The sequence below is a fragment of the Tachypleus tridentatus genome, chromosome 11, assembly GCF_004210375.1.
Source record: "Tachypleus tridentatus isolate NWPU-2018 chromosome 11, ASM421037v1, whole genome shotgun sequence".
Classification (NCBI taxonomy): Eukaryota; Metazoa; Arthropoda; class Merostomata; order Xiphosura; family Limulidae; genus Tachypleus; species Tachypleus tridentatus.
Window position 1 is genome coordinate 66551683 of NC_134835.1, and position 26263 is coordinate 66577945.

Here is a 26263-nt window from a genome sequence, read left to right on the forward strand (position 1 = left end):
TTAGTTTCACTGCATGCATACAAAAATTTATTCATAATTTGCCTTAGGTAAATTGCCATGATGAATAACGTAACAAAGAGTTCAGATATCCGTTGTAATTACATTAGCTACGTTAGCCACTTTCCTTAATTTCCATTTCCCATTTGTTAGCAGGAAGGAGAAGATCATATATCATTAACATCCTACTTATACGAAGCTTGCGTTCAGTAGATAGATCAGTGAGGGCGTTGGGATGGCGCGCCCTCTCGTATCTCGACCCATAACACGATAGGTGTTAGTGACTGATCTGAGAATATAATAAATATTCTTATCCGGTCCCTGACCCCGAAAGTCCTTAGTGAATTCCTGAAATGATTGATGTTGGAGTCACACGCATATAACTGTAATGACCACAGGGTTATACTTGATATCGTTGATGAAAATCGAAAACGTCATAGCAACAAACTTATATGGCTTACCACTGACTCGTTGAAAACCTTTGTTTGATGTTACCATAGTAACTGAGATTGGTGACCTTAATCCCAAATACGTCCAGCATCGATCCTCGTACTGAAATCAATATGGTAACATCGATTGCATTACCTATCGTGTGGAATCTCACAGACTAACTTTGACCTTACACCGTAGAAAGATGATATGAGAGATGACTATTTGTGGGCGCGTCTGCTTTTCGAATGTGGATAACATTGCTATAAATCACATTTGAAAATATCAGAATATATATCCTAAACCTTGTACTAGTAACAACTCTTCCTTTGTAGTGATTTATCTACCGCGTTCATCTGTTGTTTTTGGTTGAAACCTTACAAAAGAACCATCAGTTTGAGTTCAAGAACAAAAATATTTTCATGGTGGTTATTTAGTGAACCATGTGATTATTAGCTATTATTTCTTTCTCAATATAATTGTTCTAAGCAAATATCGTCTCAAACCCAATTCGTTTCTACTTTTCCATTTAATTTTAGTGTGGTAGCTATTATAATATTACAATTTAAAGTTTCTAGAAGGTTGTTTTACATAATCTCTTATGTTAAGAAAGCAAATGAACCAATTAATACATTACAGGCTTAGTCTTTTTTTTTCTTCCAACCCATAAGACACTTTAGACATGACTTCTGGTTACTTAGAATATTAACCATTGTACTTACCCTCAATTAAGTTTTGTTGACCTTAGAGATAGCTTAGTTACGTTATTTACTATCGAGAAAGAAAAAAGCCCTAAGTTTCATCAAATATCCGTACTTTTTCAAATATTTTGTTCATTTTATTTTTAATTTAATATTCGATTTTGCAGCAAATGTTGTAGCTAAATAATAAACAAGTTCACGAAGCTCATAGTTTATCCGCAGGGAATAGAAAGCAAAACAAATAGATCATGAATCACAATGAAACTTAATATATATATGTACATATGTAATTACGCAGCAGAAATGAGAATGACACCTAAATATTATGTTACATTGTAAAAACATGTAAAATGAGATAAAAATACAAGTTTAGTATTTGATTACAAAACCTTTGTTTAAATTGCTTTTTAATAATTGCTTATATTTTAAAATTTTAGTACACTTCTAGATATAGTATTAAAAACTGCAGGAACATCATAAACCTTGCCATAATTATTTCTTATGATGGGAATTTTGTAGCAACTGAACTTGTATCTAATATGTATTTTGTGACTATCAGAAATTTTAAGTTTATCGGAAAAATAATTTTCAACCATAGTAAAGATATACTCTTCAAAACAAGAAATCCAAAAGGGATATTTTTGTTATTTTAAAGATAAATATATGTAATAACGTTACAAGCTCAGAGTATGTGATGTTACACGTGTTAAGGCACTGATTGTCAGACCAAAATGACAATAAACGTTGTGCACTTTGAAAACGGAGGAAAACATCGGATTTTTCGCCAAAACGCATGCGTGTCCAATAAATTTGTTTGAGAGATCTGCGTGTTCTGCAAGTGCAACATGTGAAAATCCCTATAAAAGTGACGGGTTCTCGGTTTCCATAGCTCAGTGTTAAGCCACCAACACGCAATACAGTTACGCTAAGACTGACTGAAGCACAACGCAACAACGCCATTGGTCGCTTGGAAGCAGGCGAATCTCGATCAGATGTTGCCAGAGCTGTGAATGTCCACCCAAGCACCATTACAAGGCTATGGAATCGTCACCAACAACATGGATCAACTCGTGACCGTCCACGATCTGGCAGACCTCGTGTGACCACGCCCGCACAAGATCGCAACATCCGGTTACGTCACCTTCGGGATATGACCACCACTGCGACGTCTACTGCCTCACCCATACCAGGGCTGCGTAGGATTTCCGATCAGACCGTACGCAACCGTTTACGAGATTCTTAGGCCCCATGTGCAACCCATCATGGTGAACGTCAACGACGTTTTTCAACATGACAACGCCCGTCCTTACACAACCCGACTCACCACTGACTTCTTGAGACCCCACAACATCAACGTTCTTCTCTGGCCCTCCAGATCACCAGATTTAAACCCCATCGAACATCTTTGGGACGAGCTGGACCGACGTCTGCGACAACCTCAACCGCAGACTCTACCTCAGCTTGCAGCAGCTTTGCAGGCTGAGTGGACAGCCATTCCACAGGATGTGATTCGTCATCTCATCGCTTCCATGGGCAGGAGATGCCAAGCAGTTATTGATGCTCACGGGGGACATACTCGTTATTGACGTTGAGTGACGTTAAACTTTACCTAGTGAGCGTGGACTTCGCCTTTGCAGACTTTGGATGTTCAGCAGTGAATGTGCAAAGTTTCACACATGTCATACAGAACTACCCGGAATAAACGTGTTAACAATTTGTCTCATATTTTGCCTTTTGCGTTTCTTTTTTTGAAGAGTATAAATACCCAATACCTCCCAAGATGTACATGTGTCGTTAAAATTTAAATAATTATTATGACGTGAATATTAAGCAGAACTTTAATAACACCGTTTTGCATAACGTCGTTTTTTTTACTAAACTGGTGTATTTTATTTATCTTAGAACAACGCTGCTTTGGGCTTGGTGCTGTTTCAAAAGCGAAGAATTGAATACGAGGTTTTAGGATTGTTAAGTTCATAAACTTAGCGCTGTCTTACCAGACAAACCCGGCATGGCCAAGCGCGTTAAGGCGTTCGACTTGTAATCCGAGGGTAATGGGTTCGAATCCCGGTCGCACCAAACATGCTCGCCATTTCAGCCGTAGGGGTGTTATAAAGTGATGGTAAATCCAACTATTCGTTGGTAAAAGAGTAACCCAAGAGTTGGCGGTGAGTGGTGATGCCTAGCCTTCCCTCTAGTTTTACACTGCTAAATTATGGACGGCTAACGCAGATAGCCCTCGAGTAGCTTTGCGCGAAATTCAAAACAACTTACCACGAAAGAAATTGTTTAGTGAGTAGGGCCACACATGGACAGATAATATCGAATATTAGCCTAACTCAGAGATGTATAAACCTAATTAAATAAACTTAAAGAGGTATGTAGTGAAAATTTTATATTATAAATATATAAGTAACGGGTCTATTACATATATAATTAATATGAGAAGCCCATCTAAAGTTTGGTTCTAAGACCATTCCCAAACACATAACTTCGTTAGTATTCCCAATAACAAATGTACAGTAACTAAGATTTTAAGGTTGTCTTGGGTACAGTACAAGTAGCATCTTTAATGGTGTAGTCAATTCTTATAAAAGACAAAACTGGGTTTTAAAAACCTGAATCTGTTAAATGACCACCAAAAGCAATTTTTCGTAGTAATAACTATATCATTTAAATACGTTTTTAATCATATTAAAATGTTATCTCTTGTACTAATGTTTTCAAGCTTAATAATTAAAACTACGTGATCTATGTATTAAAAGCTTAAGAAAGATCAGGAAAGAATGTGAATATAATTTGTTCTTCATTTACATAACTGTTGGTTTTAATGGCTGCCCTCTACTGGTGGAAATGATATTTTATTTTAATCCAAATTATTTTCACAAATGTTTTAGATAGGTTTTGTGTTTATTAGCAATGCATTTGTTCAATTTTTTTTTCAAGAAAATATAGAATTTTAACTATCCTATAATTGCCAAAGAGCTATGTTTCGTTTATTTTTATTTTTCTGAAGAGATCGTATTGTATGTGTATTAAGGTAAGGGTTGTTTGTTTTGTGTCATATCAAAGCTACAGTTAAAGAGACCTTATTATAGAAGTTTTAAGATAAGGGATGTTTGTTTGTTTGGTTTCTTTTAGAATGAAGCTACAGTTAAAGAGATTTTATTACAGGTGATTAAGATAAATATGTTTGCTAAACTACATGAGAAGCAATATTGGAAAAATGCAAATATTTTATCAATATTATACCAATACCTTGAACGTTTCATGCGTGAAATCTGTAGTTTTAATTATTTCTTACTTATGGTATTCAAGGTTTACATTATCAGTTTGACTGATCTCTGAGTTAACAAGTTATTGACGTTTGGTTTAGCATATTTTATCTCGGTGAGAACAGAACGCAATAGCAACTCGTATACAAGTATATTTATATATTCTTGAAACCGTTCTTATTCATAATAATTCATGTGTATAAGAATACCTGCAAAAAGAATTTGTTTTTTCAGGAAACTAATAGAAACAATGACCTCGAAAACCCTTTTCAACTCAGTGTGTCATTCGTGCATAGATTAGTTTATTAATGTTAATGACATGTCATTGTCGACTCACTAGCGAGATACAGGTAGCCATGCAGAGAATTTCTGAATTCGTCATGTAATTCTTGTTCCGCATCGTTTACCTCAGAAGACTTCGGCTCCCACAGTGGTTGAAAACTAATGAAATTACATTTAAATTAGCACTCACCACGGTTTGTGCGTGACTAGGTTGCACATATGAAGATTTTTGTATGAATCCTAGCGAATCTTTGAACTTAGTACATAATGTATAAAGTTTAAAGTTTATCAGTATAAAACATTGTTGTAAAAAATATGAAAACTACAGTGTTTTCGGCAATTTTTATGCGTTGGTCTATTAAAATTGTAATTATGCTTAGGCAATATTTAACCGAATGTTAAAAACAAATGAAAATAAAAATAATATATTATTGTTACATTTTTAGTCACTTTGATCGTTGCATTTTGCTTGTATTAGTCCGTTTGTTAAGAAATGGATTTTTTTAGTTTAAAAATAAATCACTATAGGTGGCTGAAGTGACGGAAACGTGTCAACATTTGAGTTTTTGTTATGCACAAATCCATACTATGGACTGTCCGTGCTGTGCTGACCATGAGTATCGAAACCTGGTTTCTAGCGTTGTACGCTCGCAAACATACCACTGTGTTACTGAAGGGGATCACCATTTGTGGCACCTAGTAAGTGCAATTATCATTCGTAAGTAAGTGCAATACGAATTTTGTTACTTTGTTAGCATCATACAGCATTGAACGAGAAGATGCCAATGAAGTGTTCATTAATGGCATTGACTACATGACTGATCAATTTGCAAAAAAACTTTCTTGATTGTTAGTAACGAAAATACATCTCATTCTTGTAACTTCTGTTAATCTGTTGAGGGTATATTATTTTCTCTTGTAAAATTACACCTAAACAAACTCTTCATCAAATTTTCACTTGTAAAGCCTACGATAAATGCTACAGGTAAATTGTTATATTTATATTTTCCTATAGATTTTTTTTAAAATCGATTATTGCTAAAAATATGCGAATGTATCAATTTAAACTGAAGGTTCATTTTTAAGTACTCTTCTTTAACTTTGGTGACGATAAGAAATATGCTTGTTTGTTTGTTTTGGAATTTCGCACAAAGCTACTCGAGGGCTATATGTGCTAGCCGTCCCTAATTTAGCAGTATAAGACTAGAGGGAAGGCAGCTAGTCATCACCACCCACCGCCAACTCTTGGGCTACTCTTTTACCAACGAAAAGTGGGATTGACCGTAACATTATAACGCCCCGACGGCTGGGAGGGCGAGCATGTTTTGGCGCGACTCGGGCGCGAACCCGCGACCCTCAGATTGCGAAGTGCACGTCTTAACGCGTTAGGCCATGCCAGGCCCGAGAAATATGCCACAACATCTTCCTAAAACAGTAACAACTGCAAGTTCATTGGAAACTTTCAAGTTGAATATTAGCCAAAAAATTAAATTAGAAAAAACCAGCAACAAATAGTTGATGTTATTTAAAAAAGAACTATGAATTATTTTTGAAAAATATTGTTAAAAATAGAGAAGTGTAATTTTATTCTTAGATATTTTATCCATATTCTATTAAAATTTGAAAATAATGAATAATCTTGGCAACTTACATTGATACACTGAAGAGAAACAATTCTAGTGATACATACTCAAAAACATAATTGTAAATACAGTAATTTGTCGTTCTATATCTGCATGGTATTCCAATGTTTGTATCATTTTATGTTTTTTGGTATTTTTTCATTGATATATATGTATACAAATAAATGTGGATATAAAATGATATAGGAATGATAATGCCAAAACGAATGCAAACAAGAATATAAGGATGCAAAAGTTTTGTATATTGATCATCCCTACATGACCTATAATATTAAAATTTAATGTTACACTGTAAGATACACGAATGCATAATGGTTGCGAGCCGGTCAGTTTGACCGACCTCGTAACGAGTCTACAGTAATCAAGTCATATTTTCACTCAACTTCGCTTTTCCTGTACATAAGTTCTATGCTCTTAGGTACACTACTTGATGCCCACCCTGACATAACTATAATATTAAGATAAACTAATAACATATCCCACTAGTCAGGAATATATAACTTTCAAATGCGGTGGTATTAAATATAACTTTGCACTTTACAGTGTAACATTAAATTTTAATATTGAAAGACATGTAGAGATGATCTATGTATAGCTGTATTATCCATATATTCTTGTTTACATTATTTTGGCACTATCACTTCTACACCATTTTACATTTACAAAATGTTTTTAATTACTTATTTTGTGACATTTTTCCATTGGGGAAAGTTAGTATATTCTATGAAGGTGAGTAATAAAATTTAATATTATGTGTATTGATTGTTTTCTTACTCTCGCACTTCATACATGGGAAAGAGGTTGGTTCCCATACACCGATTGTATAATGTACAAAAAACTGAGTATTCTAGTATTCTACATGTCACAGCCATCTGATGCTCATATATGGTAATTCCTATTTTTACCCTCTACTCAAACGTTTTAAAATAACACCAAATAATTGTGAAAAGCTAACTTAACGGGTAATTACAACATTGTTTACACTAGAATTATGATTTAAAAAAAATTACTAGTAGTTATTACAACTAAGCAATGACATCGTGCGCTATTCAGAGACACAAAGAGTGGATTTAGGTTTAAACTGAGTTAATGATAATGTAGTTGTAGAGACCTTTGATAGATTGTTTAGGCAGAGTATTCATGACGAAACTTTGTAGAATGGACGGCAATTGCCTGTGGAGACACAAGTGCAGAGGACGATGTTTCTAAAGTCTTCCGCCTTTCGTCTTCAAGTCTTGTGTCTCCACAACAGGCAGTTGCCGTCCATTCTACAAAGTTTCATCATAGTTGTAGAATTATCTCAACTGAAATAACAAAGACGAAAGTGAACAATATGATGGATTGGTCACCTGTCTTGCTTGCTTGGTATTGTTTCTCGTCTGGTGTTCGGACTTGTCGCGTAGAGAAACTAATGAAAGTGGGTGTCAATCATCTTTTAAAGTAAAACTCTGTCACTATTGATTTTTTTGGCATGCATATCTCTATTATAACTGTTGAGTACCATGGCCATCCCTACAAAAATGGTCTACCGAGTCTGTGATAGCCGTTAGATATACCAACTTTGTTTTGTGAGTATTGTAATATTAAACTGTTTCTAACACAGTATCTTCAACAAATAAAAGTTATTTTCGGAGACATTTTGATTATTGTTCTTTTTATGTAAAGTTTAGAAAATTATTGTTTTGTATCCTCTGTAACTGGTTTTCATTATCGATTATGGTTCTTTTTTATCATATTATAATTTTATGCATGTACTCACCGGCCGCGTGGGCTTCAAAAAGCGAATGGTAAATCTCGGATTGACTTTTCTTTTCAATCAAAATAATAAAAACAGAAACAGTGGCGTAACTTTAATCAACTAAGACGCCATTATATCGAACTGTGAAGATTAAGCTCTAGGCCTCTGAAGCTGTTTTTCCGTTTCCATAGTAACGTATTATAAAATGTATTCAGATTGCTGATGAACGTATATTATTAGCAGTTGCAGCTTATTTTGACGTATTAACTGTTAGATTCAAATTTATTATGGAATATGTTGTGGCTGACGATGTAGAATGTCTCCTTCAAGCAGTCAGGCTTTAAAGCGGATTAGTGATTGGGTACTTGAAGGTTTTAGACCAAGAAATGTATTTGGGTTGGACCGTTAAGGTTGAGAAGTACATTCACACAAGAAAAAGCGAGCGCAATAAGCTAAACGAACGGTAACTTGAATTGGTCTTTGGGCTATAGGTGGTCACAAGCTAGCGATTAAGTCACTTTCTGTATTGAAGACGAAACCTTATCGTAATATTTAGAGATTAACTGAATATTAATTTGTTTCTGTTTTGTGATGTTTGAAAGGAAGCTTAACGGCTTCACAATAAAGATGCACAAATAAAATACAATTATAGACACAAGTATGGTTTGTTTTGAATTTCGCGCAAAGCTACTCGAGGGCTATCTGCGCTATCCGTCTCTAATTTAGCAGTATAAGACTAAAGGGAAGACAGCTAGTCACCGCCTGGCCATGCTAGGCCATAGACGCAACTGCTCTAGTTCCATTCAACATTTCATAGTGATGTTAGTTAAACTTCGATAAAACTGGTCAGGGGGCGCTAATCAATGTCTTACGTCTATAGAGAAACGTATGCATATTTCTATAAATTACGTTTAGACCACAAATATGTATTATGTATTTCAATTGAGAGAATGATTAAGGTTCTAGAAGTTCACAAAAAATTGTTTATATTTTGATATAAGAAGACAGAGAAATGAACACCTTTCACATTAGAAATGATGTGGTTGAATTTTGATTGTTTTTGACTGTGACGGATCGAAGGACGCAAGGAGCCGTGACACCCTAAGAACGTCCAGTTGGGTCGTACATAACAATCTAAATATTAGGTTGTCCAGAAATAAATGTCGGAATTTTCGCGATGACATTTAGGAGCGGAATACTGAGTAACATATTGTTGGTTGGTTGGTTTAACCCAACGTTTGTCGCTTACAAGATGTCTTAAATGTCTGCTATTTCAACTCTACTCAGAGTAAGTTTCTTAACCCTAAAGGCAGCATGGACAAGAAGGAGTTTCGTCTGATTTTCGTCTTTGTCTTCAAACTTGTACGAAAAACTACCGAAACTACACGGAACATCTACCAGGCATTCGGCCATGGATCTGTTATTGAACGTACGGTTCAGCATTGGTTCCAAAGGTTTCAACATGGAGATGAAAGTCTTGAAGACCATGAAGGTCGTGAAAGGAACCCATTCTTAGATGAAAACATATTAAGGGAAGCAGTTGAGATAGACTCTTGCACAACAGTACGTGAGTTTGCAGAAAAGCTAGGCAGAAGCAAATCAAGCATTGTCAACCACCTGAGTGCGATTGGAAAGACGAAAAAGTTGAATAGGTGGGTTCTGCACGAGCTGACAGAAGATCAACAAAATCGGCATTATGAAACCTGTCAAGGATGCTGCTTCAAAAATTGAAGAAATTGGGAACTAAGGTTCTGCCTCATCCACCTTATTCCTCAGACCTTTTCCCTACGGATTTCACTTTTTCAAGCACTTTGACAACTTTTTGAACAATAAACGCTTTCAAAACGAGGCAGCTGCAAAAGGAGCTTTCAGGGAGTTCATTGACCACAGAAACCCTGATTTCTATAGCAGGGGCATAAACAGCGTCGTTATACGTTGGCAAATGTATGTTGAAGCAAGTGGTACTTACTTTAATTAAAGAATGTTTTAGAACACTGGTTTATATATTTCCAAACTTCGCAGTTCAAAAACGACATTTATTTCTGGACAAGTACAGAAAATATCCCCCTTACATTTGTTTATTTCTATCGGCCTACATTTTCGATTCAAATGCTTATCTTCCAGTATGATACAAACTGTAAAACGAGCACTTTACAATTATCTTACTTATCCATTCTTTCTAATATACGTGTCACGCAGACAAGGCTAAAAATGTCTTCATACTCAAATCGGGCCCATGGCCATCGTCTCATCTGGTGCCATATTGGCGTATCATATTGGCACAGTTTAATAAGCAAGGTGTTTTATTTGTCCAAATAATTATCTTGGATTCCGCGTAAAACACAAGTTCGAGGATGAATGATTTGCCAATAAAGTGGCGTCGATGACGATTAAACAAGGGATCTTTGTACCCCATCAATATTTTATATAGTGGAACCATGTATACCCACTTGCTTCACTTGCGCTGTTCAAAGCCTCAAATTGGTGATTGAACCTCTTTTTCTTTATTTGATTTTACATCCATCTTTTTGCGCTACCAACTCTCCCATGAGGTGGTAATTTCCATGATTTGATTCTGGACCCACCACCTGTTGCCAGCTCAACCTCTGTTCCATTATTTTAAAAACTTTTCAATTGTCCTTCATCTTCAGCTCAGTTAGTTATCTTCTGAATTGAGCAGGGCAACCTTCTGGTTAGTGTTCATGGTCTGTGAAGTAGAAAGCCCTTTGTTTACGTTTCACTTTGGTTTGATTTGGTTTGGTTTGAATTTCGCGCAAAGCTACAAGAGGACTATCTGCGCTAGCCGTCCCAAATTTAGCAGTGCAAGACTATAGAGACGGCAGCTAGTCATCACCATCCACCGCCAACTCTTGAGCTGCTCTTTTACCAACGAATAGTGGGATTGACCGTCACATCATAACACCCCCATGACTGAAAGGGCGAACATGTTTGGTGTGAAGCAAATTCAAACCCGTGAACCTCAGATTACGAGTCGAGTGCCTAACCACCTGGCCATGCCGGGCTTCCTTTGATTCGTTAAGACAAGAATAGCTTGTATGTTTGTTTGTTTGTTTTCGAATTTCGCACAAAGCTACTCGAGGGCTATCTGTGCTAGCCGTCCCTAATTTAGTAGTGTAAGACTAGAGGGAAGGCAGCTAGTCAATACCACCCACCGCCAACTCTTAGGCTACTCTTTTACCAACGAATAGTGGGATTGACTGTAACATTATAACGCCCCCACGGCTGAAAGAGCGAGCATGTTTGGGCGCGACCCTCAGATTACGAGTCGCACGCCTTAACACGCTTGGCCATGCCGGGCCCGACAAGAATAGCACAAGAGTTAGCAGGGTCAGGGGTAGTGGTGTTGTCTAGCTGTCTTCCTCTTACTCCATCAGTTAAAAAGGCTGCGTCCATATAACCCTTACGTAGTTCTGAAAAGTTGCGTGATAATTATAAACAATCAAAAATTTTAAATTCCATGTTAGTTCTAATAAAACGAAAGTGCTGACACCTGACCTACACAATATAATGGTTTTCATTTGTTTCTCCATACCTTGTTGAAGATTTATTGATTTTCTTTATTTGTATGCTATATAATATTATTTTGTTAGAGTACAAAATTCAGTCAAAATTATTTTTAAACGCAGTGTAATATAATAGCTGAATACATCATAAAGATATCGTTATAAATAGTTATAGAGCGTGGATGTGAAAGAGCTTCTTATACACTTGAATAAAGAAACTAAGGCACATGTATTATAAAAGGAAACATTAGAAGTAGTTCCATAGTACTTGGTAGTAATATTATATAGTGAGGAATACGGCTATGTACAAAATGTAGTTTGAAACATAACAATCTACAGTGTAGTAACGTGACCTTAAGGAAAAGAATAGTGACGTCAAACCACTCTCAAAATTCTGCTACAAGTTCTTACTTAGATTACAAGTATAAAGCGTCTTCTGTTTGTCTCATTCATCATATACGTGTGAGGGTTGTAAGCTGTTTCGTAATACATGTCGGGAGAAAAATTAATATATGTGGAATTTTGGTGACGTTTAATAAATTGGTTTTAATTATAGGTTTATATCTCAAGTCTAGTTGTAAAAGAAACGTTCACGTATTTGATTTTTCGTAATAAATTATTTGAAATGCACATTTTTATAACGATAATAAAGAGTCACTCTGATGCTGTTCGAAACGAAAAAGTTATGAACGAATAATATGGAATTTTATGTCGGTGACAGTTCAACTACAGTATGTATATATTGATGAAAGTTCTAGTTATAGTGAAATAAAGTACGTTTTCATATTAAACTTGTTTGTAACTGTACGAACTCTTCTTGTCATTATCCTATTCTTTCCACAAAATTATGGTGTTTATATAGAGTTCTGATTATGTGTAATGCTTGCTTATAGTATCACGTAACAGAAGGATTGTTTGTTTTGAATTTCACGCAAAACTACACGAGGGCTATCTGCGCTAGTCGTCCCTAATTTAGCAGTGTAAAACTAGTGGGACGGCAGCTAATCAACACCATCTACCGCCAATTCTTGGGTAACTCTTTTACTAACGAATAATGGGATTGGCTGTCACATTATAACGCCCCCACGCCTGAAAGGGAGAACATATTTGGTGTGACAGGGATTCGAATCCGCGACCATCAGATTACGAGTCGAGTGCCAGAAAAGGAGTGGACTACCTGCGATGTATCCAAATCAAGAGTTGAACTCGGAATTGGAGTCGTCGGGATGTATTTTGTTCAGTATGTAATAAGTTTGTTTGTTTGTTTTCGAATTTCGCACAAAGCTACTTAGGGCTATCTGTGCTAGCAGTCCCTAATTTAGCAGTGTAAGACTAGAGGGAAGGCAGCTAGTCATCACCACCCACCGCCAACTCTTGGGCTACTTATTTACCAACGAATAGTGGGATTGACGATAACATTATAACGCCTCCACGACTGAAAGGGCAAGCATGTTTGGCGCGACGGGTATGCGAACCCGCGACCCTCAGATTACAAGTCGCACGCCTTAACGCGCTTGGCCATGTATGTAATAACACTTGCCATTTAATAATAAGGTGAATAAATAATAACATTAAACAACAACAAAATAATAATTATTATTATTTTATCGTATCTTGGAAAATGAACATTTATGAAATGTAAATTAAAGAAGGAATGAGTGATATGAAGTAATGAAGGAAGGGAGAAAAGACTGTAATGTAAAAACGTCTGCTTGTTTTGAAGGAAGTATTTTAACACCATGAAAACAAGCGGACAGCAAAACTGGTATTTTAAATCGTAGTACAATGAAAAATGAATGTTAATACATTTCTAGCCCTATGACGTTGATATTAAATAAAAGCATCAATTTGTAATAAAGGGCCATAATAAAAGCCAGAAAACATATTTATCACTAGCGTAACACACGAATTTAAATTACATAGGACAGGGAAGTAAAAACGTTCAGAATAAAAAACGACAAACGTCTAGCTGTTTTGGAAGTTGTTTAAAGACCTTATAAGTGATTTTACTTTGTTTTAACTTACGAGAAAATTAACGAGCTTAGAACCAATTTTTGGCCATATGTATATACAAGATTGAAATGAGATTATTAATTGCCACTGTGATAATAACTAAGTTCAGACAAGCGTACATGTAGTGGAATGTGGTCGCTTTAATACAACATACGAGGGGTAATATTATACACAGGTCTGGAAGTAGTCCACCTTTTTTCAGTTACTTGTGAACCACCAAAATGTAATCGTTGAACGTAGCAATTTTAATTTTGAGAAAACATCGAAAGTACTTTTAAAACGTTTATCGTTGATATTTTGTTTAATTCCCTTCTGTTAATATATTTGTTACAGTGATATATTCTATACATATTGTTTTTCAACATTTTTTCTATTTGCTGTACTGGATGACGTCATCACTTTTGGTTGTAGAAAAGAGAATTGTTTCTAGAGGCGTTTTCTTCAAGTTTGATTAAGTGCAAACTGGAGGTTGCGTAGACGTAACTATTAACGTAAATAAAACAGGAACCTCTACCTAAAGAATGTATCTTTTATTGTTCAGTATTTCGGTGTAATCTCTAGTAGCGCTTTTTCACATGTTGGCAGCATCGTCACGGAAGTCCAGATTCGTACCGACCTTGCTTATGTTATCTTAGTATAAATCTCCCCATTGCGTCTCTGATACTCGCTTCGATTGCATTTTATTATTTCTTATTTTATAGCATAAAAAGCATGCGTCATTTAGTTGTATAACTTCACATCTGTGGAGCAGACGTTGAAAGATCTTTCTCTGGATCCACTGGATCCGTCCAAGGAACTACCCAAGTTTGTCTGTAGTCATTTGTCCGTTCAACTGAAGCGGCCTAGTCTCTACACGCCCCCTTTATCCTTCCTCAAGGACAACTTCTTACCAAACCTCACGCGCTGTTCACGCGTTCCTGCTTCTCCCGGTTATCCTCGAGAACCGTCTATTTTACAACACCTTCATGTTCGGCTTGTGTTTCGCGTGACTTCAGCACAAGTCATGATATAATGTTCACTTCTGGGGTTTCATTTTTCATTTTTTAAGCTGCCAGGTAAAATATAAATAGATAAAAGTTTGGCTCACAAATTTAACGAAAACATTCTATTATTGATTTTGGTATAAAAAAAATATTTCAACCTGTAGTGTGGAATATTTGATGTTGTTTAACTTTCTGATTAATATTCCAAATTTCTATATAAAAGCCCCCTGTGGCAAAGCGATATACCAGCAGACTTACAACGCAATAATCGGGATTTCAATACCTGTGGTGGGCAGAGCACAGATAGTCCATTGTGTAGCTTTGTGCTTAATTACAAAACTACCAAACAACCAATCTATATAAAAAGTCTTATCAATTGTTTAATACAGGAGAGTCTTGTTGTTTAGAAAATATGCATTATTCGATTTATGATGCAGAAGGTTACGTTATTTCCATGTGTTTGTTACAACTGGTATTTTTTTAGTTCTTGGTAAGAGTTACTTTTTGTTCTTTCTAATTACTGATGTTTAAGTGATATGATGTTTTTATTAATCCATTGACTCCACAAACAAGAACCGCAATCTTACCGATTTTGTAAACATATAGGAAAGGGTGTTACTTTCTAGGTTAAGAGAAAATCACGACTGAGATTCCTTATCGAACTTTTATTTGGGAAAGTGCAATGTGTTATTCATATGTTTTCGCTGTCAGACCTTTTAAAGAGTTTAATACAAGAACACACTTTATTTAGCACTTAATGAGCGAGCCTAGTGTTTTGGGGTGTACAGTTCAGCCAATAATAAGATTTTATCTTAATACCAAACATAGTTAAGTGTTCTTTAAAAGTTTACAATGCTGGTTAAATCACTTTCTTTCACAAACTAAGACTGGTCATTTCACTCAACAGTTGCTGTGAGAAAGTGGCATTTCAATAAGATCTTACCCTCTTCTACCCAAAACAAAATGTATTTGTTCATAGTTTGTAAAGACTATTGTTGTTGTTGAAGTACCTTATAGAGAGCAATGAACTTTGTTATGAATAATGAAAACAATTAGTTAATTGTTGGACATTACATGTCTAAAAGATCCTTTGTTAAATGGGCATGTGAATAGTTGGGAATACCAAACTTATTCATCACGGTGAACCGATCACCACAAGACTCGTGGTCCAATTTTCGCTGTGAAATTATTTTTTTTTTACACTGAAGTTCAAGACTTCTACAATCATATTTTTCTTAGAGGTCAGTCAAGATGTCACGAAAAAAATCTAAGTTCTTCACTGTAGAATCCCAACGTGCGCGTGCACATGCACAGAATAATTGTATAGAATCACTTAACAAATAAAAAATCCTAGTAGATAATTTATTTCTTAAAAGTTAGTAAACATTTGTATCTGTCGCTCTGATACACTAGAAGTCGAAAGTTTGTATAAGTGTTTATATAATTGCTAAGTGGACTCTTGTTCATCAAAATAAACGATACAACCACATAGCTTGCATATATTAGAGGTGAAGAGTTTTTTCAAGTTTATTTTTGAATTATTATTTATTTTTATGATGTAATATCCAATGCGCATCTTCATCAACGAGTGTGAATCCAAAATGACGTCACGTGGATTAGATTATTTGATCTGCTTAATGTGTTTTCACTGCAGGTTTCACACAAGTGCTTTGTGCAAAGAAAATCAATCGCATTGGACATCGCTTTCGATAGAAAAAAATGTAACTACACTGTTACAAACGTAACCAATGCCTAGATAACGCTAAATGACCGTTTTAGAATATATGCTTTGCTGTAAAAGTTTTACGGATTTGGTTAAATATCTGCTTTATAATAAAGTATTAAGGATTCGGTTAAGTAGTCCGGTATTTATTTTATACGCTGCACATCTCGCCGTACTTGCTTCTCTACCCTTAGGAATGGACTCGTCCTACCCGCAGCAAACACTCCAGATGCTAGAAGTGTGCTGCCTTGACATCGCGAACTTCATATGGAGAAGTTCGTACTTGCTGTCGTTCGCAAGATAAATTATAGATGGTGTTTACTTCCTATGAACGTTATTTAAGAATACGTATATTAAATTTCAAGATTTCGCTGTTCCCTTTGTGGTCTTTTAAGCAAACTATTTGCTTGCAGCGGTGCGTTTGTTTTTTGAAAAATAACAGAATGCACGCACAATGAGTAAGTGCGCGTATTCGACTGGATGAATAACATGAATGAAGGTTTGTGCCAGCCACTACTACTACTTGAGACAAAAAACAATCACGTGCGGCGTTATTAGAATGAAAGTGTTCGAGAAAGGGATAAAGTTAAAAGAAAGGAAATTGAAAATATTAAACGTTATGTGCGAACACGATTCTACGATTTTCTTCTGAATCGGGTAAGCAAAGTTAACAATAAATTCGGTTAAAGTTTGTTATTGTTACTAATGTTAGTAATACTAATAGAAACTAGTGCGTTCAAAATATTATTACAATAATAAGAATTATTTTACATAAAATTAAAGGCCCGGCATGACCAAGCGTGTTAAGGCGTGCGACTCGTAATCTGAGGGTCGCGGGTTCGCATCCCGGTCGCGCCAAACATGCTCGCTCTCCCAGCCGTGGGGGCGTTATAATGTGACGGTCAATCCCACTATTCGTTGGTAAAAGAGTAGCCTAAGAGTTGGCAGTGGGTGGTGATGACTAGCTGCCTTCCCTCTAGTCTTACACTGCTAAATTAGGGACGGCTAGCACAGATAGCCCTCGAGTAGCTTTGTGCGAAATTCCAAAACAAACATAAAATTAAAAAACAAACAATTCTCCAGTTAAAATTTAAAAAAAAATAATATTTAGAAGGTGAAGGCCGTTTATATTTGATTTATTGCCCAGATATCACTATCAGTCCAGTATGTTCTACAAATTCCGAAAAACAATAATAATGTTTTAACAATACATATTTTTCTCAACTTTTCATAACGATTTAATCTCGTTATAAATATAATGTGCTTTAAACGTATAAATGTTTTAATAAGAAACATTTATTTGTATAATTTTAATGCACGTATCATGGTATAACGCGTTGGGCCTAAGCTGAACGTAAATTTAGTCATGCCTCTATGGAGAAGAAAAAAATGTAGTTCATATATTGGTCTTATTAAACCCATGGTCTCCCGCTGGGACAGCGGTAAGACTTCGGATGTACAACACCAAAATCAGGGGCTCGATTCCTCTCAGTGAAACAGCAGATAGCCCGGTGTGGCATTGCTATAAGAAAACACACACAAGCATATTAAACCCACGAGATCGTAAACCTCTATTTACTATGTTGTTACTGTTCCATACGCCATCAACCACCACTGTTCTTTTTTGCACACTTGACAGAGCCGATTAGAAAGTGGTTATAGGGAAGCGTTCAGCTAAACCAGGAACTAAGGAAAGCAGCCCATGACCTACTAAAACGGTAAATAACTAACATTACCAGATCTTCTCGTGGCACATAGAGCGGAAACTTAGAATTCAGCTGTACAACTACAATAATACATAGGTAAGCAGCTGATGTAGCAAATGGGAAGTGAATCCTAACATTATGTGCAGGTTTGTAACGATACATTAAACAGCTGGTACTTTTGTAGTTTGAGCAGTCTGTAAGTAAACTACGATGGTATTCTTATTTCGACTGCTTCTTATACAATCGTTATGTGGGGACCTGTACTTGCTTATAAGAGGCCTTTACTATTGGTATTATTGTAGATTCACAATGAAAGAAACGGACCATGAAATTATACAAATTATATCGAAGAACGTGGAATATCTGTTGGCATTCGCACGTTTATGAAGATTATATAAAGATCACAGAACACTGAATAAAACAACAAATCTTAAATTTTTAGCTTACATCAAATTGTTTTATTATTAACAACAGATTGGATCTTTATTTTGACTCGAGCTGTCTGTGACTTATTATTGCCCGTAAAGCAGTGTAGCTCGAACTGTTTGTGACTTCCTATTACCCATAAGGCAGTATAGCACAGAGTAGTAAACTTTGGTAAGACATTATAAAACTGCTTTCTTCTGCAAGTATTTTCAAATTTACCGTTCCTATAATGACTTAGTAAGTTCGAATTTTTTTACATAATTGACTGTATTGGGTGTGGTAAGTGTATAGCGTGCCCGGACTATGAATCCAAGGATTCATACCTCGCTATCCATTTTCACAAAAATCTTGGTATATTGCAAGTCAAAGTTACAGTCAAACCGCTATTCAGTCACACAAGATTGCTAAGAGTTGGTAGGCCAATCTTGTGATTGCGCATGGTCACAAAGTTATGCGCAGTCAGCTCTACTGACCATTTTGTAGTTTTGCACCAACTTCTGAAACAAACGTATTGATTGGATATTTCTTTTCAAAATGTGCACGGTGAAGTATTTCTGCTATTTCTTGTTTATCGAACGCAAACGTGAGATACGGAGGCGTAGCGAGCAGTACACTATGTGTGTGTGTGTATGTGTTTGTTTGTTTTTTTTTAATTTTGCGCAAAACTACTCAAGGGCTTTCTGCGCTAGCCGTCCCTAATTTAGCAGTGTAAGACTAGAGGGAAGGCAACTAGTCATCACCACCCATCGCTTTTTCTTGGACAACTCTTTTACCAACGAATAGTGGGATTGACCGCACATTATAACGCTCCCACGGGTGAAAGGGCGAGCATGTTTGGTGCGACGGGGATTACGAGTCGAACGCCTTAACCCACCTGGCCATGCCGGGCCCTATGTGTATATGTAGGGGATATTTTTCAAAAGCGTGTTAACTTTTTATTTTAAGCAAAAAAAAAAAAAGATTCGCAAAAGTCAAGTGTTTATTTGAAAGGAAAGAAAACAGATGATAGTGGACCTACTAGACTATTTACAATATTGAAGTGACCGTTATAAACTCTTCCCGGCTATGAAACTGTGATAGACAATTTTTCAGATCCATTGGAAAATATTTTTATGATTTTTCTTGATTCTTTGCCCTCAAACGTTATTAGCAGTATGCATATAGAAATATATTACCAACCACGATAAAAAGTCCATTCCTACACGTTTAGAAGACAGTACTGTTGAATCATGGGTGTTATAAGAAGAGCTACAACTTACACAAACCTTGTGGTTATTGTTGTTATTCAATTTATTTTGCATACCCAAGTACACACGCGCAGATAAAACAATAGCTACTTTACAGCTTCAAAGTTTCAGTGGTGTAATAGATCAATAATTTAAAATATATATTTGTAACGGAAAGGTGATTTAAAAACGAACAAAATAATTCTTGAACGTAGAGATTTTCCAAAGTTTATGGAAAATAATAAACGTGTATGTTTTAGTAGTGTAACAGCTCAATACGTGGTAAGTAAAATTAAAAGTTTCTATCATGATTATAGTGGGCTAAGTGACAGAGAAATTTTTTTTTTTCTCTTTCCATTAAGCTAAACTATTGTATAAATTTTAGCCGGTGATATGGAGCTAAAACAAAATTTTTGTGAAATTACATAATTGATAGCTTTTTATAATCCAGAGGGCTACAAACAATTTTGTGACTGAAATATGAAATATACATCATCACAGAACTTAGTTGTACTTAATTTACGCAACAGCATAAACTCTTGTGTTAATTAAGTACTCAATACCATGCTATTAAATTGTTAATTATGCCAAATGAAATTAAAGATACTTATTAAAGATATATTGCCTCACACATCTTATTGACTAAGTGCACCATGGGGATAGTGGTGATAAGTTTATGAAATTACAACGCTGAAATACGGAGTTCGATTTCCAACAGTGTACACAGTATATTGTTCAATGTGGCTTTGCTCTAAAGCAAAAAAAACAACAAAAAAAAAACAACTTATTATCTAACGGCTTATTGTAGTGTAATAAGTAAAATAATTACAATAACGATAAATTATCACCAAGTTAGATAATTTGAAAATTAGTCTCATAAGAAAATTACTGATTGGTCAATTAGGCCTTGTCGCAACAGTCTTTTGGGGAACTGATTTGTAAAAGAAATGTTTCAGACCCAACATTTAACTCGTTCGGAATTATCATTAAATGGTATATTCGTCACATTTACGAAATTTTATGGATATAGTGTAAATGTTATTCTTATTTAACATTTTAACTTAAAATATCGAAAGTATTTTTAAAACCATAAATCGGTGGATTTTGTTATTAGGTAATTTTTGTGTTTTTTTTAATAACTGGAGTACCATTCTCCTGGATGTACTTCACTTGATGATTAATGAAAGATTATCTTAGGACATAAAAATTTGCTTCCCTTATACGTAGTTGTAAAAAAAATGCAAAAAATGCCCATAAAAAAAACACAAAAGTGCAAACCGCAAATTTGTGTGTACTTCCGCTTGGACCGAACAAACCTTCATGCTAAATTTGGTGAAGGCCCATCAACAGGGGGCGAAGTAGTGGTAAAAGTTACAAAAACGCAGATAAAAATCGCAAAATACAAAATTTGAAATTTGTATGGATCTAATCGACCTCCGTATCTGCAAAGTAGTTACGTGTACATACAACAGACAGTACTATTATATTTATACAGGTTTATAATTGTATGAAAAACAAGTAATACTTTTTTTTTCCAATTTTTCTTACATGTTTAAAGTATTTCTTATGAACATGAGATTAATGAATCAACATTTCAAAATATCATACACAGATTCATTTTCTGGTGGTTTAATGATTTAAATCGTCATTTCAACGCAACTATTCCAAAGCATGACCGAAACTTTCCTGAAACTGCTTTGTTATCAGTTTCACTGTGCTGCGTACCTTATCAAAACGTTCCGAGCGCATCTGTTCCGAAGTTTTGTCGGTCATTAACTACAATTCTTGTATGATAAACAGTTTTAGACGTTGTTTTCCCACTAGGAGAATGGTAGGTCACCGCCCCCAACTTGAAGGCTCTATATAGTTACAAATATTATCAGCACAGCCTTGTATAGTTTTATAGTTTCGTTGTTTAATTCATTATGAATTCAAAGTACGTCAATACGCTTTATCCCTTTCATGTCCGCGGGTGTCATGATATATATTATTAAATAATAGAGTAGGAGGGGTTCCCGCCTTTTTTTCGTAAGCCAAAACAATGCATCTTGTATAAGCACTAGTTACTATGATCAGTCACGTTTAGCTGAGAAACAAATCTTGCAGATATGATACAGTCATGTGTAAGGGAATATCAACTTCTAAACTGACTGTAGTTTCTATGGGACGTACTATATGTGCACTGCCTTCATCAAGCCCAGTTATCCTCATAGAAAACCAGCTCACGTGCCATCTTTCACCACTAAGGCCTCCGACCTTACTAACTGATCAATATCCAGGCACGTGACCAGATAATTTACGTGAGCGAGCAAATGATTTAGAGGTACCTGACCGACTGATTAGCTAGGCCTTGTCCTAGTAATTTTCTGTGTATAATTTAATTCTACCATAGGCTCAGATAGCTAAGTATTATCATTAAATGTTGTGATCAATTTTCACAATGAATTAAAAAGTAGGACATGTTTTTATTAAACTATTATTATAATTTAACTTTATGGAAAATAATCGATTAATATTTTCGCCAAAATATTTTTAAGAGCTCTTAAAATAGACAGTGACTGGAATGGAAAGCTATTTTTATGGAAGATTGTTCACATTTTTATAAAGGTTGTACTATTTTTCTATACATTCCATCAACCATATACTCTTTTGAATAATCCAATGATGGTGCATCGAGCTTTGCGAGTGTTTGTTTATGATGTAGTTTTTCGTGTCCGACATCCATGTCCTACAAACAAGGAACATGTAACATGAACAACAGCTGCAGCGTAATCTCAGATTGGTAGAAGTTGATCTTAAAATTTGAAACAACTTATTTAACGCAATACAATATGCTGGTTTGTCAATACTTCTGAATGATAATAAAGTTAATTAGAGTAAAATAATAATAATAAGTAATTAATGTTAAAATATAATAAATATTGATTTAAATAAAATTTATAATAATTGCTATTCACCTAATTAATTCACACCATAGCAATCGTTTCAATAAAAATTGATGACTATCTGTTGTATTCTAGGTGGCATGATGTAGTGCTGTTTTTTTTTTTTTACAAAGCTGTGAGAGGTATGAAACTTTGACTTTATGGCTTTGTGTTTAGAAGGAACAGATGGGCGACATTTGTGTCAGTAACATTTACTATTTGGAACATTTTTATTTTAATCAGTTATAATATGTGTGAGTATAATGAATCTGTTGTTAATCAATAATAATATGTATGGATGTCATGAATCCGTTATTAATCAATAATAATATGCATGAATGTCATGAATCCGTTATACATCAATAAAAATAGTATGGATGTCATGAATCCGTTATTAATCAATAATAATATGTATGAAGATCATGAATCTGCTATTAAGAGGACTTCTCTGGACGTCTTCTCGATTAGAGACAAATAATAATTTTGCTTTATAAAGGAAGTATTTTATTACTTTCAACACAAATTCAATTTATATTTAAAGTCAGTGTAAACGATTTTATATGCCTTAGAGTGTGAAATATAATAGTTTATTTGGTATAAATTATTTTGACCGGAAGTGGTTAAGTGGTTCATGTATTGAACTGTGAATCGAACATCTAAGGTTCGTGTCTCGATGCCACTGTGGATGTATCATAAAAATGACGATCAACCCCATGATTTGATTCAAAGCTGTTATGACTGCTAACTGAGTATCTTCCAAGGTGTACGCGAAGCCTGACCTAGCTAGTAGGTCACATGTCACGTAAGGGACCTTTCGGTATGGAAGCGACACACACACACACACACACATATATATATATGAATTATAATTTTATTAAAGGCCAATGCACTATCTTGTTAACGCCATTCACTGGAAGTTAGAATTATAGCGGTTTGAGCGTATGCTACAAAACTGTTAGTTTTATTTTACATAAAAATAATACAATACCACAATAAAATGTATGAAATTTAGGTAATTATTTTGCTTATGTTACTCGTATAAACGTTAAGTTTCCAGCTGTTTGAAGAATTGTTTGAACTGTCTCTTATGTTATTGTTTTATTAAATTGTTTATTGGAACTCATTATAAGGAGTGTTTTTATTTATAATTTTGCGCAAAGCTTCACGAAGGCTATCTGCGCTAGCTGTCCTTAATTTAGCAGTGTAAGACCAGAGGAAAAGCAGCTAGTCATCACCATCAATCACCAACTCTTGGGGTGCTCTTTTACCAACGAATAGTGGGATTGACCGTCACATTATAACGCCCCAACGGCTGAAAGGGCAAGCATGTTTGGTGGGAAGAGGATTCGAACCTGCAACCTTCGGATTACGAGTCAAGTGCCTTAACCACCTGGTCATGCCGGGCCTATATATGGAATGACGTATTTACGTGATACATTTGCATAATAATTAATACAAAGGTTTTGTCCTAGACCTGAAAACAATATAGCATTTTTTTTTCTAATTGTATCACATTTTTATAGTTTAACAACATGTCGTAAAGCTAAGCTGAGATTACGTTAGATTAGTAAAAAAAAAATAGACATTTCCATGTGTGGCTCTTTTCGAAAATCTTTGAAGTCTTTATATAATGTACTGAAAAGCCGAAATAACGTGTTTTATATGCCAGACATACATAATTTGCAAGATTTTGTGTTTGTTTGTTTGTTTTGGAATTTCGCACAAAGCTACTCGAGGGCTATCTGTGCTAGCCGTCCCTAATTTAGCAGTGTAAGACTAGAGGGAAGGCAGCTAGTTATCACCACCCGACGAATAGTGGGATTGACCGTACATTATACACCCCCACGGCTGGGAGGACGAGCATGTTTAGCGCGACGCGGGCGCGAACCCGCGACCCTCGGATTACGAATCGCACGCCTTACGCGCTTGGCCATGCCAGGCGTCGATTTTTGTGTTAGATTAATGAACAAATAGTTTTCGCGTTTGCTTGTCTAGGTATAGTGTAAAACAATTAGCAGGATAAGACTGTGTGCTTTACTAATTAGAAGTGTGATCTATGGATAGACATTTACAGGAATGGCAACTTGTCTTATCATTGTGTCTACTGATGTATTAAGTTCTGAAAATATTTGAACTGCAACGGTTTTAACTAAATCACCTGGCGTCACAGGAGAAAAAATAAAAAGTTCTGGAAATTGTATTTAATTATATATATTTTAGGCGTATCACCAATTTATTTTTTTTCTAGAAATATTTAAACAACTGGGCATGTTATTTATCAACTAACTTTACTGGTGTGTCTGACGCGTAACTTCACGTATTGGATTGTTTGTGGGTGGATGTCTGGCTGTTCTATTCTTGTTTTTCTAACAATAGATTAGAATAAGAACATTACCCAGAATCAAGATTATATTCTCCCTTTTTTAACACGAACTTTGAATATAGTTTTGTCAAAATTCATAAAAAAACAACAATAATCAATTGAATTATGATTCTTGCGCAAGAGGAATACGTATTAGTGTCAGGATAACCTAAGACTCGTTGGACAGCCGAACCTCGGTGGTATTATTGGGTTTATGGCCGGAAGTCAACCAAATTGATGAAACAACGCATTCTGAACCTTATAATTAACAAGATAAATACAAAAGTGGAGATTTAAAAGCTTGCAAATAAGGATTGTGCAAAATATGGACAAAGTAATTTAGTGTGATTCTAAAATCCTTGGACCTAATAATTCAATTGTATGTAGTTAATTTTATGTGTAACAATCTTCAACCCTTTTTCCCACAACGAACTAATAGCATTAATTAATGTGCGTAGTGTCAGAGCCAAGCGTGGTCTACTAGTTAGCCTGTGTTAGTGTTAGAAATGTGAATCAGAGAGTTTATGGTTGGTGGCCTGTTGCTTTAATGAAGGTTCTTCGCACTTTGGCTGTAGGTATGAGATAAGAGTAACTGTCAAATCCTACTATTCGACGAGAAAACAAAAGTCCAAGATTTGGCGGTAGGAGCTATAGACTAAATGCATTTCGCCTAGTCCTTTACTCCTGAATGTTCTGAAACGAAGCAATGAGAAGACTTCTGTGGCAATTTATAGAATAATTGTGTAAGGAGTAAAACTGGAATAAATTATAATAATAAAAGAGTGATTTAATTTCGGTGCATGCACGTATATATCTATTGTTTGTAAAGCACACTGAAAAATTAGAAAGAGGACTGACTATTTGGCATTTAAGAAGTGCAGCAATTCCCTACTGTGTTGTACATGACTGGATACATCGTAACTTTTGATACCGTCCCTTTAAGTTATAGATTACAGAACATGTATCATATTACCACGAACATTCCAAGCAAGGGATCTAGCTAAAAGTAAATCATCTACAGAAATTCATTGATGTAGATGTTTTCAGCCTGGATCGTGTTTCAGGTCACGAAGACTTGATCTGTTTGGCAGTGAGATCACGTGATTCTGTCATAACGCGAGACGTTTCACATTAAAGAACATACAGATCTTATCGGCTGCGTTACAAGATTACGATGAATTTCACAAGAATCCATAACAATAAAATGACGAAAGCAATTTAAATATAATGTTCGCTCCTTTTAACAAGCTATTTTATACGGGGTGATTGCGATACTTATTGACCTGTCAAGTTTCGCCAGGAACTCGAGTT

General features: G+C 35.4%; 1 long non-coding RNA gene and 1 pseudogene across 2 annotated transcripts in view; both read left to right on the forward strand.

The window, feature by feature from the left end:
- LOC143232355 (uncharacterized) overlaps nucleotides 1–5870 on the forward strand; it is a 28235-nt gene extending 22365 nt beyond the window's left edge. The window contains exon 4 of the long non-coding RNA XR_013017503.1: nucleotides 5213–5870. This is a non-coding gene — a long non-coding RNA (uncharacterized LOC143232355). The remainder of the gene's footprint in view (nucleotides 1–5212) is intronic.
- Nucleotides 5871–16557: 10687 nt separating this feature from the next.
- Nucleotides 16558–26263, forward strand: part of LOC143232354 (uncharacterized) — an 88411-nt pseudogene continuing 78705 nt past the window's right edge. The window contains exon 1 of the transcript XR_013017502.1: nucleotides 16558–16965. The product of XR_013017502.1 is annotated as an uncharacterized LOC143232354 (transcript). The remainder of the gene's footprint in view (nucleotides 16966–26263) is intronic.